The sequence below is a fragment of the Suricata suricatta genome, chromosome 16 (assembly GCF_006229205.1).
Source record: "Suricata suricatta isolate VVHF042 chromosome 16, meerkat_22Aug2017_6uvM2_HiC, whole genome shotgun sequence".
Taxonomy (NCBI): domain Eukaryota; kingdom Metazoa; phylum Chordata; class Mammalia; order Carnivora; family Herpestidae; genus Suricata; species Suricata suricatta.
Window position 1 is genome coordinate 4,375,584 of NC_043715.1, and position 15,977 is coordinate 4,391,560.

General features: G+C 49.3%; 1 protein-coding gene across 2 annotated transcripts in view; it reads right to left on the minus strand.

The window, feature by feature from the left end:
• CDH13 (cadherin 13) overlaps positions 1–15,977 on the minus strand; it is a 1,008,030-nt gene that overhangs the window by 33,967 nt on the left and 958,086 nt on the right. The gene's annotated exons all lie outside the window — the stretch shown is intronic.

The window sequence follows — 15,977 nt, forward strand, 5'->3', positions numbered from 1 at the left end:
CGACTGAGCCCCCCAGGTGCCCCCAGATAATTCTCAATACAACCCAAACATCATTATAGTTAGAGTTGTTTAGAAAGTGATGGCTGACCACCAACTCTGCGCTGAATGTTTGGTGCGGGTGCCACCTTTGTGCCTCACGACAAGCCGGTGAGGAGAGAGCTCACATCTGCCCGGTTCTCAGGGAGGCAGAGTTCACAAGTGCACTTGTGTTTCTTTTACACCCTGGGCGTGTCCCGGGCGCAGAGCTGGTGAGAGAAGCACTCCCATGGAGGTACGGGCAGGACCCATGGACGCCTGGAGGAATCGGCCATTAGCTCTGACGGAGGGTGACCCGGGGGGCCTCACAGAAGGTGCAGTGTCTGAACCAAGCCCGGGAGAAAGGATGGGATGCTTCAGAGACTGAGCGGGCGGGCGGGTCAGGAGGAGAGAACAATACGAATTAACACATGGAACAGAGAGCGTCCCCATGTCGCAGGGTTCTTGCACCCAGAGTCGTGAGGATGCGGCTTTTCTTTCTAGGAAGCAACTTTATTCGTGTTGGCCCAACTCAGTCGCGTTCACGCCGAAAGAACTCAGCCCCAAATGCCACGTGGTGTATTTTTTATACATTTTCTATTGTTTTGTCTCTCGCATGTGGTAACACACAGACATGTGGTCTGATCGAGTGGCCTCATGTTACAAGGTCGTAAGGGATGTCATCACGTACGTGTTGAGCCAGGTTGCCTTGAGTGTTTTTTTCTCCCCTTAGGGAGGGGACCCTACCACAACCAGAGGATAAGCTCCATCTCCAAGAGCAAGGACTTCTGTCTGCTGTCATGGCAACAGCTCCGAAAACATTGCTCAGCACACATAAAACACTCAACGGACAGTTGCCAAGTGAATGAGTGTTTAGGTGTCGGAAAGTGGATGGTTGTGGTCCGAACATACCTTCTCCAAGGGCCACTGAAAGGAAATGGGTTTAGACAGATTCTAAAGACCCCGAACCCGTGTTATAACCCTGGGGGTGTGGATTCTGGATAATGGGAAACCATCAAAGAATTTTAAAATGTTAGTACTTTTTGGAAGGCTGTAAAAATATTCCACGTTCATTCTAAGAAGTTCAAACAAAATATGCGTTAGGTAAGAAATGAAAATCCTACCTACCAGGGAGATTCTAACTGAACAGGGCTCACATTTCCTCGAACCAAGAGGCTTGGGTAAAGGGGGGCCACAGGGCCATCTCTCCAACCGCTTTTATACCTGAGCCAGAGGCACACTGTGCTCTCCTGCCATTCCCCATAGTCTTTGAAATCTATGCCCCTGGAGAGACGTGAAAACTGGTGGGTCATCAGTCAGGTAAAGGTGCCTGAAGTCCATCATCTCTGCCATTTGCTGCTGGTTTTGGTTCTGAGAATGTTTAGAACCTGATGTAACCAACAAGAGTTTGGGGGCAAACATCTTTGTTTTCACGGTGGAAAAGACGTCCGCATCTTAATCTTGGGGACCTGTGACCATTACCTTATATGGCGAAGACTTTGCAGGACCAATTAAGTGGAGGCTCCTGAGATGGGGAGGTGATTCTGGATTTCCGGGGCTACAAGCAACCACAGTTGTCCTTTCACGAGGGAGGCAGAGAGAGATCAAGACCCACAGAAGAGAGCAGATGCCCATGTGACCGTGGAGGCAGGGACTGGGGTATTGCAGAGGAGTCTGCCCTGGAGGAGGGAATGTGGCCCACCTTGATTTTGGCCCAGTGAGACTGACTTTGGACGTCTGGCCTCCAGAACTGGGGAAGAATAGATTTCTAGCCCCACCAAGTCTGTGATGGTTCGTTACAGCAACTTGTTACCAAAATTCATTACGGCGGCACTAGGAAACTGATACAGTGGGTATAATGTTCCCAGTTACAGATGAGGAAACTGAAGGACAGGCCACATGACTACTGAGGTTGTAGAATCAGGACGTGGGCCCAGAGCACCTGCTCTGAACCCCCACACTAAGCTCATGAGGTTCATGAGTTTGAGCCCCACATGGGGCTCTGTGCCGACAGCTCAGAGCCTGGAGCCTGCTCCAGATTCTGTGTCCCCCTCTCTGCCCCTCCCCACGTGTGCTCTCCCAATAAACAAATAAATGTAAAAAAAAAAAAAAAAACCACCTGCCTTTCATTTCAATGGCCATGTATGTCTCCACCTGCAAATTTCTACTTGTCCTCATAGGCCAGGCTGAAATGTCCCTTCTTGGTCATTCTGTAAGAGCTCCCCAGGCAGAATTAGTCACTCCCTCTTCTAGGTCCTTGCTGGGCACAGACATAGATAAGAGGCCTGGTGGAGCACGATACGGCCCCTTGTGGGTGTGCTACTTCACCAAACTCTGCTCCGTAACGTCAGGTTGAGGTTCAAGTGTGGTACTAGCGCATATTTACCGTGCGTGGCCCTGGGCCCAGCTCTTCACGGTCGGCACCACACTCATTTCTGTGGTTCCCAACAACCAGATGGAGTTGGCATCATCCCTGTTTTACGGATGAGCTAACCAAGATTCAGAGAGGCTTAGCAACTTGCCCAAAGCACCACAGCCAAGAAGTGGACAGAAGTGTTCCCATCTGGTAACAAGTTCATGGTGCACCCAGGGGTGATTTGTGGGTGGTTCAAAATATTAGAAATAATGAAAAATTTAAATGGACCGTACTTTATTCCCTGATTACTTAAATCGTAGTTTAGAAGAGAAATCAAAACAAATTACTTTTTCTAGGTTTTTCATGTTGGCCTAGAAATGGTACCCTTTGTTTCTCCCTTGGTCTTGGTTTCCTGACGCTACAGTTTCACAGGACAATGTCCTTCTTCTCTTAGATAAGGAGACTTCTGTTCAGCGGAAAGCTTACAGACTGGAACCGGAAGCTGGCCCCGGTGTGGTCAGCCTGTGCCCATCACCCTCCCAGAGAAAGCAAGGCTCTGAGGATTTTATATGATAGCTACTCACTGTTTTTCTTCCTGGAAAAAATAACAAGGTAGCCATTGTTTGCTATTTACTTGTGTTTTCACATGGCCTTTAATTTTGTCTCCTCTGTTAGTTTACTTAATTTTGTTTGGGGTCTCTTCCCATCGGAAACCTTGGAGAGGCGTATCCGCGTCCAGGGTCTCCATGACGCCAGTCTGCTGTTTCTACTCAGAATCCCTTGAGCAGAGGGGAACAGGGGCCACTCCAGTGACTGAGAACTGCCAACTACCCAATGTCATCTTATAGTGTCCCTGCACGATGCAAGCCAAGAGCTGGGTGCAGGACCCGAGGGTAGGTGTGATTTTCCCCAGCCCTAGAGCTGTCCACCCAGGAGGGGTGAGCAGCGCCTGATCGCCAGCCAACTGGCTTTTCCACTTCCTGGGTGATGGGCCTTTTGCCTGACCAGCCCTTCTGACCAATTCGCCAGACGCTGAATGTAAATTTCTGACATTTTCAAAGCTGTCTTTTTAATAAACCTTTTGGTATGAAAATACCAGCGTGCATGATGTTTTCCATGCTTTTAGGCCTGAAAAATGCATATGCCTTATTAAATTGGAATTTCCGGGCAATTTATTTGTAATGTGAACTTTGCTTGTTACAGGGGAAGAAAAATCAAATTAAAAACGGGACTCATTTCAGTCTGTAATGCAGCTTCACAGGAGCCGCTCTAGTGCTCGTGGAGATTTGGCTCTTCGGGGTGTCGGCCTTGGCAGACACGGAGCAGGATAATTAGCAGGATCAGGCCACGGGGGGAAGCGGGGCTGGGCGTCTAACCACGCTTGGGCCCTGCGCCTCTCCCGGGAAGCAGGCTGACTGTCGGCGGGGCCCCAGAGGAGCGGGAAGGAAACTGCCAGGCCAGAGGCCAAGGCCAAGTATTGACTGGAAAGGACCTGCAGAGCTGGGGGTGCCCGGCTCGGACCCTCATGGGGCCCTGGTAGTGATGGGAAGGAGGCAGAGACTCAAAGCTTCGACAAGTCTCTTCTGTAAGCTTCTCGGGTTCTTTCCATATTTGTTCAGCACAGACACCAAAACCACACGGGTTGTCATGGCCTTCCTTTTAGACTTAAAGATGTTACGAAGCAATACACTATTAGTGTAGGAAAAGCCAAGAGCTCAATGCCATATCTTAGAGCACCAGAGATAGGCAAGTTGTGTAGACAGGTCAACAGACAGATACAGATGTGGATATAGATATCTAATATATACCTATCAATATAATTACTAAACCGAGATCTATCTACCTAGACAGACATTTTATATATAAGTATATGAATACATCGCCATGTAAATGTTTGGAAATTTGCTATTGGCTATAGATGGCACGTTAGATTGTCTGGAGAAGCTAGATCATTCAATAGATTCCATTGACTCATTCTCCATTTGGCAAAAAATAGGTTGGGTATCTTTCTGATGTTTTGGACCCTTGGGCATATTAGAATATGTGTGCAGGTACACAGAGAGGTCTGGCTGTCTGTTTCCAAACTGGTAACATGGACCACCTGGGGGAGGAGCCTTGGGTAGGGGCTGGTGTCAGAGGACATCAGTCCAAGATTTCCAGGGTGTCAATATGTGATAGAGAAGTGCTTGTCTAGAAGGTAACCCTCATGGGAAACCATCAGAAATATCCTGGCCTGCTTGGGTGATTCAAATCAACCACTTGCTTTAAACACAGAACTAGAAAGTAACAGGATTCCCAGCTGAAGGCAGCACACGGTTTTGAAATGGCTCACGGAGCTCTGCCTCTGAGGACAAAGGAAAGGGCCTATTTCAAATCTCCTGACAAAAATACACAGAACAGATGGAAGGGCCAGTGGATCTGAGAATCCCGGGTCAGGTAGGCAGCCAAAGCCCATCACGGCTCGTGTGGAGAGCCTGGGGGCAGCCAGGGAACTGGAGCCAAAGAACACAGTCTCAGGAGCAGGAAGGAGCTTCCGGGGAGGGGAGATGCCACACCTAGATGATGTGGACAAGAGGGGTTGCCCATGGGGCGGCCTGGGCAAGGAAGACAGGGCTAGAGCTCGCCCCGCCCAGCATGGGGCCACGGACGTCCATGGCTCAATACCAGCTGGGAACAGCGTGGGGGCTCTGGCTACCTCTCAGCCCTTCCCTGGACCCCCCTCCCTGGTACCCTAGAATTCCCGGTGAAATCTCCTGGTTATCCTGCACGAGGATATACTGGATTCCAATTCTGACCGTCATGTTCTCTTGGAGGCTGCCACCTTTAGGTAGCACAAGGGCAAGGCGTGGTTGGTTCTGTCCAGACATTCTGACCCCCACCATGACAACAAGCAACGCACAGCCATACCCAAGGAGGTCACCTTCCGCCCCTGCAGTGGACCGAAGTAGGTTTGGTGTGAGTCCGTTATCCCTCGTCTGTTACAGGAAGTAAGAGGTAAGACACTAGGGATCGTTTTTTGCTTGGACCACAGCACCGTGCCTCTTTCCTCTCATTCTACTTTTTACATCTGGTTCTCCAAAGAGCAAACAGGGTGATTGTTTTCAGTTTTACATCATATTGAGTGAGTCCCTTGCTCAGGATCCTCCAATGACTTCCCATTGGGCATAGAATACAATCCAAACTCCTGGCCATAACATCCAAGGCCTTAACTCCTCACACTCATTTCCAAATGATTTTCTTGCTCTCCCACAGCTGTAGGCATACGGGCTTCCTTCTGTTCCTTGAAAATACCAAATTCATTCTAACCTCAGGATTTTCCATTTGCCTCATGGAACGTAGCCACTTTAGATGTCCTCATGTGTGTCTTGTCACCTCTGAGGGCTCAGCCCAAATACCGAGACCTCTCTGTCCCTGGAGAGAACGTGCGTGCTCTGAAGTCTGACTCTGTCCCATCACAGAGTGTAAGCTCCTTGGGGTAGTGAATGTATTAATCTTCCTCAACTCTCTGTTGAGTACCTAGGAGACTGCTTGGCACACAGGGTGTAGGTTGAATGAAGAAATGAATGGATCAGAGTACAAGCCGCCTTCAACATCCTTTGATGGGCCCATGTCCTGGGTCACCCAGAATTTTAAAGGAATTTTGTCCTGAGGTGCCTATCCAGTCCTTCCCTACAGCCAGTCCTCTCTCCCAAGGTCACCAGACCATCTCTAATTACAGCCAAACTCCCACCTAAATGCGGCTCCAGACATCCCTTCAGTGGGCTCAGACCTACATGCTGTCAACAAGGACTTAGGTTAGTACATTGGGGGTCCCAAAGATGACTGCCAGGTCGAGAGCTTTGCTAGGATGACCTGCAGGACTCACGATGGAGTCATATGTGTGGCTAAGATTTACTACAGTGAGTGGACACTGCGTGATCAGCCAAGGGACAGGGCATGGGCTGAGTCTGGGGGAACGGGCACTAGGCTCCAGAGCCCTTTCCCAGGAGTCTCGCAAGACACACTCAATTCCCCAGCAACGAGGTATGGCAGCACATGTGAGGTGGTGTCCACCAGGGATGCTTGCCAGGGACACAGTGTCAAGGGTCTTACTAGAAGAGGTACTGGTCATGCAGGCACCCTCTGCCTGGCATAGAGCAAAATCTCCGACTTCCAGAAGGACAGAACGTTCTCAGCAGAAGCCATATTTGTTTGCACAGACACTTCAGGCACAGGGAACCACTCTTTTCCCTCAGGGTGGCTAGAACCCTCCAGAAACCCAAGATTTCAAATGCCAGTGGAGTGCCAACCCAGTACGAAGACCTTTCTGGAGACCACAGACTCAGGCCTGGTGTGTTACCTCTTTTCTGCACGGTGCGTGGTCCGAACAGGGAAACTGACAGAGCAAAAGAAATTCGACTTGTTTTTAGAAATCATTTCCTTTCTGGCTCTCCTACCATTTTCATTCTAGAGACCATACAGTATAGAAGGAAGCTGGGCCTCACAAAGGAACGTGTTTTTGTAGGCAAGGTGGTAGGTGACTTCAACCCCGCTCACGTTGACATAAGGACACACTGATTAGATCTTCTGTGTGCACTGCAGAAAATTCAGGCAAGACAGATAAGCCAAAGAGACTACCGTGAAAATCACCCTGGTCTACCTCCAGAAACAAGCACTATTACAATTTTGGTCTAGAGGCTTCCAGCCTCGGTATAGTACACACGTGCACGCGTGCGCGTTTTTAACGTGACTGTACTGTTCACTCATTCTGAATAAGTATTCACCGAGTGCTCCATGTGCCAGGCACCACGTGTGGTTTCAGGTATGGAACAGCAAATTTCCTGCCTTTTTGGAACGTATACTCCAAAGGGCAGAGAGAATCTTACTTGGTAATCGCCCAAATGGCTATTTTATTATGCTTGTGATGAGGGTAGCAAAGGTAGTCTTCATATAGCACGTCATGTGCTGTGAGGGTTTTCTGTTTCCAGTATCTATTTCCTGTTGTATCTAGAACAGGGAGTCCATGGTCCTTGATCAACCACGATGTGTGAACATGACGGCACGTCATTCACTGCCCATCAACCTGAGAGGTGGATATTATCACCCCCCATTTTACAGATGAGGCAACAAAGGCTCAGACTGGGCCAGCAGCTCACTCATATCATGTGGCTCTTTTGAAACACTATTCATTCATTCTTTTAAAGTAGCCTTTATGACCAACATGGGGTTCAAACCCCAACCTCAAGATCAAGAGTTGAATGTTCTATCGACTGAGCCAGCCAGGCGCCCGCCAGATGGCCCCTTCTGTGGCCTTTAAATGGCAGAATGGTGGTTCCAGTGTAGATCTCTCTGTCTCCTGAACATAGACTCTATTTTGTTTGCCTTAAAAGTAGCCCATGGTGGGGGCGAGGGGTTGGGAACTTTCCGATGGCCATTGGGTCTCCCATCTTGGCATCTGTCAGCGTTTCTGGGCTTGTTGAGTCGGATAAGGCACTCTCATTTTTACTAAGCCCTCCAGCTGGTTCTGGCTCACCAAAGCCTGAGAGCCACTGTCCAAACCCAGAGCGGAAGTCCCGGGCTGTGTCCTGTGGCTGGGCTTTCCTTCGGGGGACTCGGAGCCCATGAGACTTGCAACTACAGAATGGTAACATTTCCTAAAAACAATCCCAAACACACACACACCCAAACTATTAGATTGACAACACTTTCTTAAAATCCCATTAATGTTTATACAAAAAACAGGCACATTCAGAAAAGGCTTAGTAACATAATAGAGCACCTGTGGGTGAGTTTAATACGTTCGTCACTAGAAATTCTCAGATAGTACGGGCTTAAACTGTTCTTTGATTGGGAGGCTCATACTGATAACTGGTAAGTTCAACGAAGACCCGCCGCGGGGACAAATGTCTCAGCTGTGATGGAGAGAGCCGCAGGAAGTGAGGTCCCTATGTGACATACTCTAACAGGCACACTCAGGCATTTGCTGCTTTTGCTGGTTGGGGAGAGAGGGGCCGGCCGCCACAAACAAACGCACTGCTGAGTGTGCAGGTGATTCCTCACCGCTCAAGGTTGTGCCTGCAGGGGACCCCCTTCCTGTCCGCTCCCGACCTGCTGCTGGGTGGTGAGCCCTGCGCGTGGGGCTTCCCCACGACAGAAGGCAGCGGACGCCCCCGGGAACCTGCTGCTCGCCGGCCGTCGCGTCTGTGGTCTCTGAGGCACCCTCGCCACCTGTTCCGCGAGAGCCAGGTGCGCCCGCTTTGTTTCCCGCAGCAAAGGTTGTGCTCTCGTTTGAGGCCACTGATCCTTTGCTGTAATTTACAGTGGCTGGGATGGGACCTTCAGGGCCTGCGACAAGATGTTGTTGTGGCCTGGCTCTTCCTAGCTGGGGCTCATCCCCATTTGCAAACTTATTCCAAAGATTATGCCCTTGTCCCTGTCCCAGTTTTGAAGCCTGCACAGCAGTTACTGAAAAAAGGCACAAAGTCCTCGGAACGTGGCTGGCTGCTTAAGGATGTGTTTAAGGGGCCTTGTGTGATTGCCTCAAGCCAAACTGATGGCAGGGAAACAGCAATGCAGCCAAACGGAGCCAACCTGAGAAGCCGCGGATTCAACAATGTTGGAAAAGTCGGGGGACTGGGACCCTGATGTGGTAACTAGATATGTGCCTTTTTAAAATTTTTTTAATGTTTTTAATTTATTTTTGAGAGACAGAGTGTGAGCGGGGGGGGGGTGTCAGAGAGAGAGGGGGACACAGAATCTGAAGCAGCCTCCAGGCTCTGAACTGTCACCACAAAGCCCGACGTGGGGCTCGAACCCACAAACTGTGAGATCATGACCTGAGCCGAAACCGGACGCTTAACTGACTGAGCGACCCAGGCGCCCCTAGATATGTGTTTTCATATAACACACTGGGACCTCAGAAACTCAGGGTTTCTGAAATCCAAGGACACACTTGTCAACTCTAGATGAAAACTTGGGTTAACATGTCCAGTGCTGGTAAAAGTATTAAACAGATGCTTTAAAAATGCAGCCACGAGTTGGCTTCCATGATGATTTTATCACGATCACTGTTACGAACTTCATCACTGACCATCAAGCCTGGCTCCTCCTATACGCACGGTCAGAGCCAAGTTAAATTTCCCACCTCCATGGATCCATGTCAGGCCACTTTTCCCGAGCACTGGAACCCATGCTCAGAAATGAACAGGATGACTTGGGAATTTGGTGCAAGTTGGTAGAATATAAACTTTCCTTAGCGTAAGCCCGTTTACACTTCTTTGTTCATGACTGAGGATTCGTCTTCTTTCACTGTGTTCCTGGGTCCACGAGTGCAAATGTAAAAAAGGCTTGGAAGGGTTGTTCATCATCTGAGGACCCCACTGGCAGTGTCACAAGGGGATGCCTGGCCACATCTGTCACTGTCTCTAATGTCCCACCCTGCTTAACTGTGGTCAGCAGACTTAGCAAGTCAGCCTCAGTGACCGGAAACATCCAGCCACAACATGAGTCCAGCATACAGGACAAATGTTCATCTTCCAAAGATGCAGAGGCTGCAAGGAGGTGACAAGCCGTGCTGGACAGTGTAGGGACCCCAGGAAACCCAGGACAATAAGGGTGCAGTAGGGAGAAGCCAGTCAACAATGGAAGAGAAAGGAGGTTCAGTTTATAGGGGCCCCAAGAAACAGTGATTTGAGGAGCACAGGACTAGGAAAGGCCCTTTGGGAAATGGATGGGGCCCTTGAATGGCTGGACGTACCACCCAGGCTGAAGGTGGAGTGTAGCATTTAACATCATGGGATGTTGTTAGAGAAGTTACTTCGTGGTTTTTTTTTTTTTTTTTTTAAGAGAGACAGAGCATGAGCAGGAGAGGGTCAGAGAGAAGGAGACACAGACTCTGAAGCAGGATCCAGGCTCTGAGCTGTCAGCACAGAGCCCGACCTGGGGCTCAAACCCACAAACTGTGAGATCATGACCTGAGCTGAAGCTGGACACTTAACCAACTGAGCCACCCAGGCGCCCCTAGAAAAGTTACTCCAAAGACAAAGCAATAGTTGGTTCATCTGTGTTTGCTCTGAGGATAGTTTATGGCAGTTAAAACAAACTTAGAAACAAACATATTTGCACCCATTTCCCCCAAATAAGATCTTAATTACATTGGATTTTGGTCCCCACTTAAAATTTTTTTTAATGTTTATTTATTTTCGAGAGATAGAGTGAGCAGGGGAGGGGCAGAGAGAGAGGGAGACAGACTCCAAAGGAGGCTCCAGGCTCTGAGCTGTCAGCACAGAGCCTGATGTGGGGCTCAAACCCACAAACTATGAGATCATGACCTGAGCCGAAGTCGGATGCTTAACCGAATGAGCCACCCAGGTGCCCCCATCCCTACTTTAAATCAATTCATTGCCAGTATCCCTTTTCTGCTCCCTAGCTTTTTAATTTTTATTTTTAAATTTTATTTTATTTTAGAGAGAGAGAAAGCAACCAAGCAGGGGAGGGGCAGAGGAAGAGGAAGAGAATCTTAAGCAGGCTCCAAGCCCAACGCGGAGCTCTACCCCGTGACCCTGGGAACGCTCCCTGAACCAACACCACGAGTCGAGCACTCAGCTGACAGTCACCCAGGTGCCCCCACCCCCGACCCCGCTCTCAGCTTCTTTAGATAGAAGAGTCCTGTTCTCCATTCGGAGCATGTGAGCTGGACAAAGGGGTGGTGGGGGCAGGAATTGGGGGGTTCCGAGCCCCATGCTGAACTCTGCCCACAGGTCCCCAGCTAGGATGGTCAGGACCTCGCCTCACCACAGGCCAAAAATCATTCTCAGGAGTGTAATGATGCCTGCTAGAGCCGCCTTCAGGGAACCTGCCACCTCTTCCTGGAGAATCTCAACATGTTTGTGAATAGGTGCACCCTGAGGCATGGTTCTTGACACCGGCTCCCTCTGTCCGCCACCAGCACCTCCGTCTTTGTGCATCTCTAATACAGCGACAGGCTTCTGCGCCTGCACTTGGGCTTAGTAAAAGGAGGCATCACCCTAACATCCCATCGGGTGACGTGGAGGCTGTGTGATGGGGATGTACCCACAAACCATCCTCAACAGTCCTAGGGCCTAAATGCTAAGGGTCCCCATGGCACCTGTCTAATTATTTAAGTTTCAGTTCGGCTCTGACAAGGGCCTAGCCGCCATGTGCCCCCTCCCGCCCCCCTGCAGAGCTGTGTAGCTTGCTCCCCAGGGGTCACCCTCATGCCCAGTTAAATAAGGTCCCAAGGGTAGGGCTTTGTTCTGATAGGATTCGTGTCCCGATGAGAAGAGACTTGGGGAGCAATCTCTTTCTCCCTGCTTGTGTGCCCCAAGGAAAGGCCACAGGAGGGCACAGCGAGAAGACAGCCATATGCAAGCCAGGGAAACGGCTCTCACCAGAAACCGAACTGGCCAGACCTTGATCGTGGACTTCCAGCTTCCAGAGCTGTGCGAAGTTTCTGCTGTTGAGGCTCCCTGTCTGTGGTACTTTGTTACTGACACCCCACTATATAAATATGAGGTTGAATCAGGAAGCTGCCATTTTCATGGTCAACAATTTCTTGGTCCAATCTAATATGTGAATGTATATACAGTGCCGTAGCTGTGTGCTCTGCCCCAGCTGGGCAGAGCTCTCCGAGGGCTGGGGGACATGTCTTACTTTGTTTCCTGTTCTCCCCAGGCATCCTCTGGCCTTTGGTAAACATGGGGACTGATGAGTAAATTACTAAGATGAGCATTTTGCATTCCCATTCCAACCGTGCCTTAATACAGTTTATCAAGTTTATAGTATATCAAGGCTAGTTCATTTATTTAAAAGACTTACTTTGCACATATTGGCAGGATCTATTGAACCAATGACCAAGACCTTTCCTCCTTACTTCATAGGAACTCAAATTACATGTGTCTTCGCAACACACACACACACACACACACACACACACACACACACACACGCACGCACCCCCCACCCCCAACACAGCCCAGCATCATCTAACCTTTCTAGAGCCACACCACCACTTAGGCACGCAGGCTGTGGGGCCCTGAGTGAGCACTGTCTTCCCAGGTCCCCTGTGTGCACCAAGGACTTAAACCCCAAGGTCAAGGACGGGCTCTGGAGGCAGAGTGTCTGGATTTCTCTTTTGAGGCACCATGCCTACTCCTGCCTGCCCAGCCCACAGCCCACAGCATCTGAGCACGTGATGCTGGGTGCTGGGGTCCCACTCCTGGGAGGGGCAGTGGCTCTGGATGTGGCCACATTTCATCAAAGCTTTTGCTGCACAAGAGAAAAAAGGAAAGCACCTTCCTGCCGGCATCCAGTTCTTCCCTTGAAATGCATGAATCAAAAGTAACCCTTAAATCTTTGAAAGCTTCAACAATGGGCGAATGAGCAGAGGCAGGAAAAGGCCCGCCATCCCCTGACACTATTCGTTTCTCTCCCTGGCTCTCTCTGCTTTGACTGTTGAGCTAGGATGTCTGAGGGTCCCTTCAAGGGACCTGTCATTCCCACACCTGGTCAGTCCTCCGTCCTCCTGTCTGGAATGCATGCTCTCTTGCATAGCTATTTGAAGCCTTCTTCACCATTTGCGCATAGTTTTGTGTTTCAGAACCCCCCATCCCCTACATTCACATTGTATTTTGCAGAACGGAGTAGTTTTTTCTTTCGATTTGGAAAGAGAGGAAGTTGCCCCCTTCAGGACCCACCACTGAGGCGGCGACCCATGGGACAGATGAGATGGTTTGCAGAAAGCAAGTAGGATAAAATGTTAGAGCCCGGGGGGTGAGTGCACAAGGGCTTGTTGGAACATGTTCTCGACATTTCTGTACATTTGTAAGTTCTATACAGTTGAGAAAAAACAAGAATGACAATTGCATCTTTCCTCGAGACACTAAACAGCTTCCACTGCTTTCCTATTAAGGGTCCAAGACTCTAAGGGTCTAAGACTCCATTCACATGCAGTGCCCACACGAGGCAAATCCAGAGACAAAGTCCATGAGTGGTTACCTATGGGCTGGGGTAGGGGCCCGAAGGCTGTGGCTAAGTAGAGTAGGGTTTCTTTTCAGGGAGTAGGGGAGAAAATGTCCTAAAATTGATAGCGGTGATGGTAAATCCACCAAAACCCACTGAATTGTATCGTTTAAATGGGTGGATTGTGCAGTATATCAACCATGCCTCAATGAAGCTGTTAGAAGAAATGTACCTTCAAGGAAGGGAGTTCACCATGGTTTTCAAAAACTAAACCAAACCAAAGCCAAACACCCTTCCCACGGTGCTCTTCAGAATATTCTAGAGCAGTAGAATTCAGTAGAATTGCAGAGGGCAGGAAAATGACAGAAGCCTTTTGATTGTCTTTCATTTTTACCTGCTAGGTATATATGTTGAGTCAAACCCCTATGGGGTCTTCATTCACAGCTATAGAGATGGGAGCACAGCGAGCCAAGGCTGATACCCGAATGAGCCAAGGCAAATGAATGAAGGAAGGAATGACGGAAAGCATAATGAATGAATGAGTGGGCAAGCACATTGCTCTTGAGTGGTGGGGGTGAGGGGTAACTTTCCTACCAACCCAGCCATTGCCTTTGAATGAATGTTCACTTATTCTTAAATGAGGGTGACAGGTGTTTCATCATGCGGGCAGGGTCCTTGCCGCTCCCCAACCCCAACAGAACTCTGGTCCTGTCCCAAGCTTGGCTTGTGACATTACTCTTGCTTTTGGGCCCCAGCTTCCCCATCTACAAAAGAAAGGGAGTGTTAAATGTTCTCTAAGGTCCCTTCCAACGCTAGTAAATTATGACAGCCTTTACCAGAGTGATCGTTATTCATGGATAAGCACAAGGTTATAAAACTATTCCTGGTGGGCAGATTCAAACCAAAGTCCTGGTAGGGTTTTTTTTTTTTTCCTACGTGACATGCAACAGTGTAGTGTAAGAGCAGGAAGTAGAAAGGCAGCCGTGAAAGGTGAGAAAAATAAACAGCTGGAGGAGAATGCCTGTGTACATTGCTCACTCTGACTTCAGGGGGATCATTTTTTTCAAGTCAGATCATGAGAAGTAGATTTATGTCCCCAGATCCCATGCAAATGCAGGATTTGCACAATAACCATTTATCAGCCCCCAAAGAGCTGATTTATGGGCCAGGCACCCTACTTTGTATTCTGACAGGCTCAGAAAGTTAACTGACAGCACGGAAAGAAATATCCTCTGACTCATTGCAGGCGACGGGTTATATAAATGAGCACAACTTGATTTTCTGCTCTGGAAGATTAGTGTTCTGAAACTCTCATTAAAAATTATTCGTTAAAACTGTTCCCAAACTTGACTGTTTGGCCTAGTGCTTTGTTGTTTTTTTAGGCATTTCATTTCCTGATGACGTTGGGCGGGGAAACAATTGCCTTTGGTTTAGTGCGTTCTGGGTTGACTTCTTGGTCTAGATTCCACACCACATCACCAGCCAGGCTGTGCCCAGGACATGTTACAATGTTGCTCCCTGCAATGATCTTGCACCCACGTATGAAAAGATGGTCAAGATACAGCCAGTGCCCAGCAAAAGGGCAAGTGTGATGATGAGCTGGGTGCTGAGCCCCGCCTGGGCTTTGGAGGTGCCATGCCAGCCCAGAGCGGGGGAGACAGACGCAGATGCATGACTTGGTTCTCAACATTCCCCTCCCTCGAATATTAGTGGAAAACACTGAATTCATATTTCCCAGATTGTTTGCCCCCTATTACTGGCCCCAGAATCACCCGTGGAGTTCAAAGACACAGATTCCACACCCTGATGCTGGAGGTCTTGATTTGGTAGGTCCCGTGTAGGTCCTAAGCCTCTGGAATTTTAACACCTGCTGTGGGTTTTGATGCAGTTGGTCTGGGGACGGGCATTTGGGCTCCATTGCAGCCTGGGGCTCCAGCCACTCCCTTCAAGCAGCCATAAGACCAAGGCAGTCAGACAAAGAGCGACTGTATTAGATCAAAGGGACATCAGCGAGCAGGTCAGGAGCCTTCTTCCTAACTGGGGGCTGGACAGGAATCTTCCCTTTCACCCTCCATGTCCAGTTCATCACCAGATTGCCTGGATTCTACCTTCTTGTTTTTGGACTCTGTTGGGCGTCTTTGAATTCTCGAAACTGCTGCGCTAGTCCAAGCCTCTTCTCTCTTTTCTTCAAGGCTGAATGGGCTTTTTATAACCAATTTAGCTCTCATGTGACATCCTTCTGAGTTCAGGCCTTCAGGCATCCCCACTGTCTACAGATCAAGACCCAAATTCAATAGCAGATTAGACAAGACCATTCACGGTCCTGTCCACTGGTTTATTGAGCAGATCTAGCCTCTGGGCCTCTGCCTCTGCTATGTGCTGGGCCTGAACATCTGTCCCCTGGTCTACCTTCAAGTCTCAGCCTGGCCATCCCTTCCTGCTGTGCTGCGGATGGATGGACACAGATGTGCCTCTCTGTCCTTGTCACATTGTCTTGTTTTCTACCTCGAGTGGCACACTGTTATAGCTCTGATACTGCAAATGCTCACACAGCTACCTTTTGTTTTAGACTGGGTGAGCCTGAATGATAGAGGCCCTTTATGTCTTAATGACCGTATATCCCCAGTATCTGTGACTTAGGGGCTAA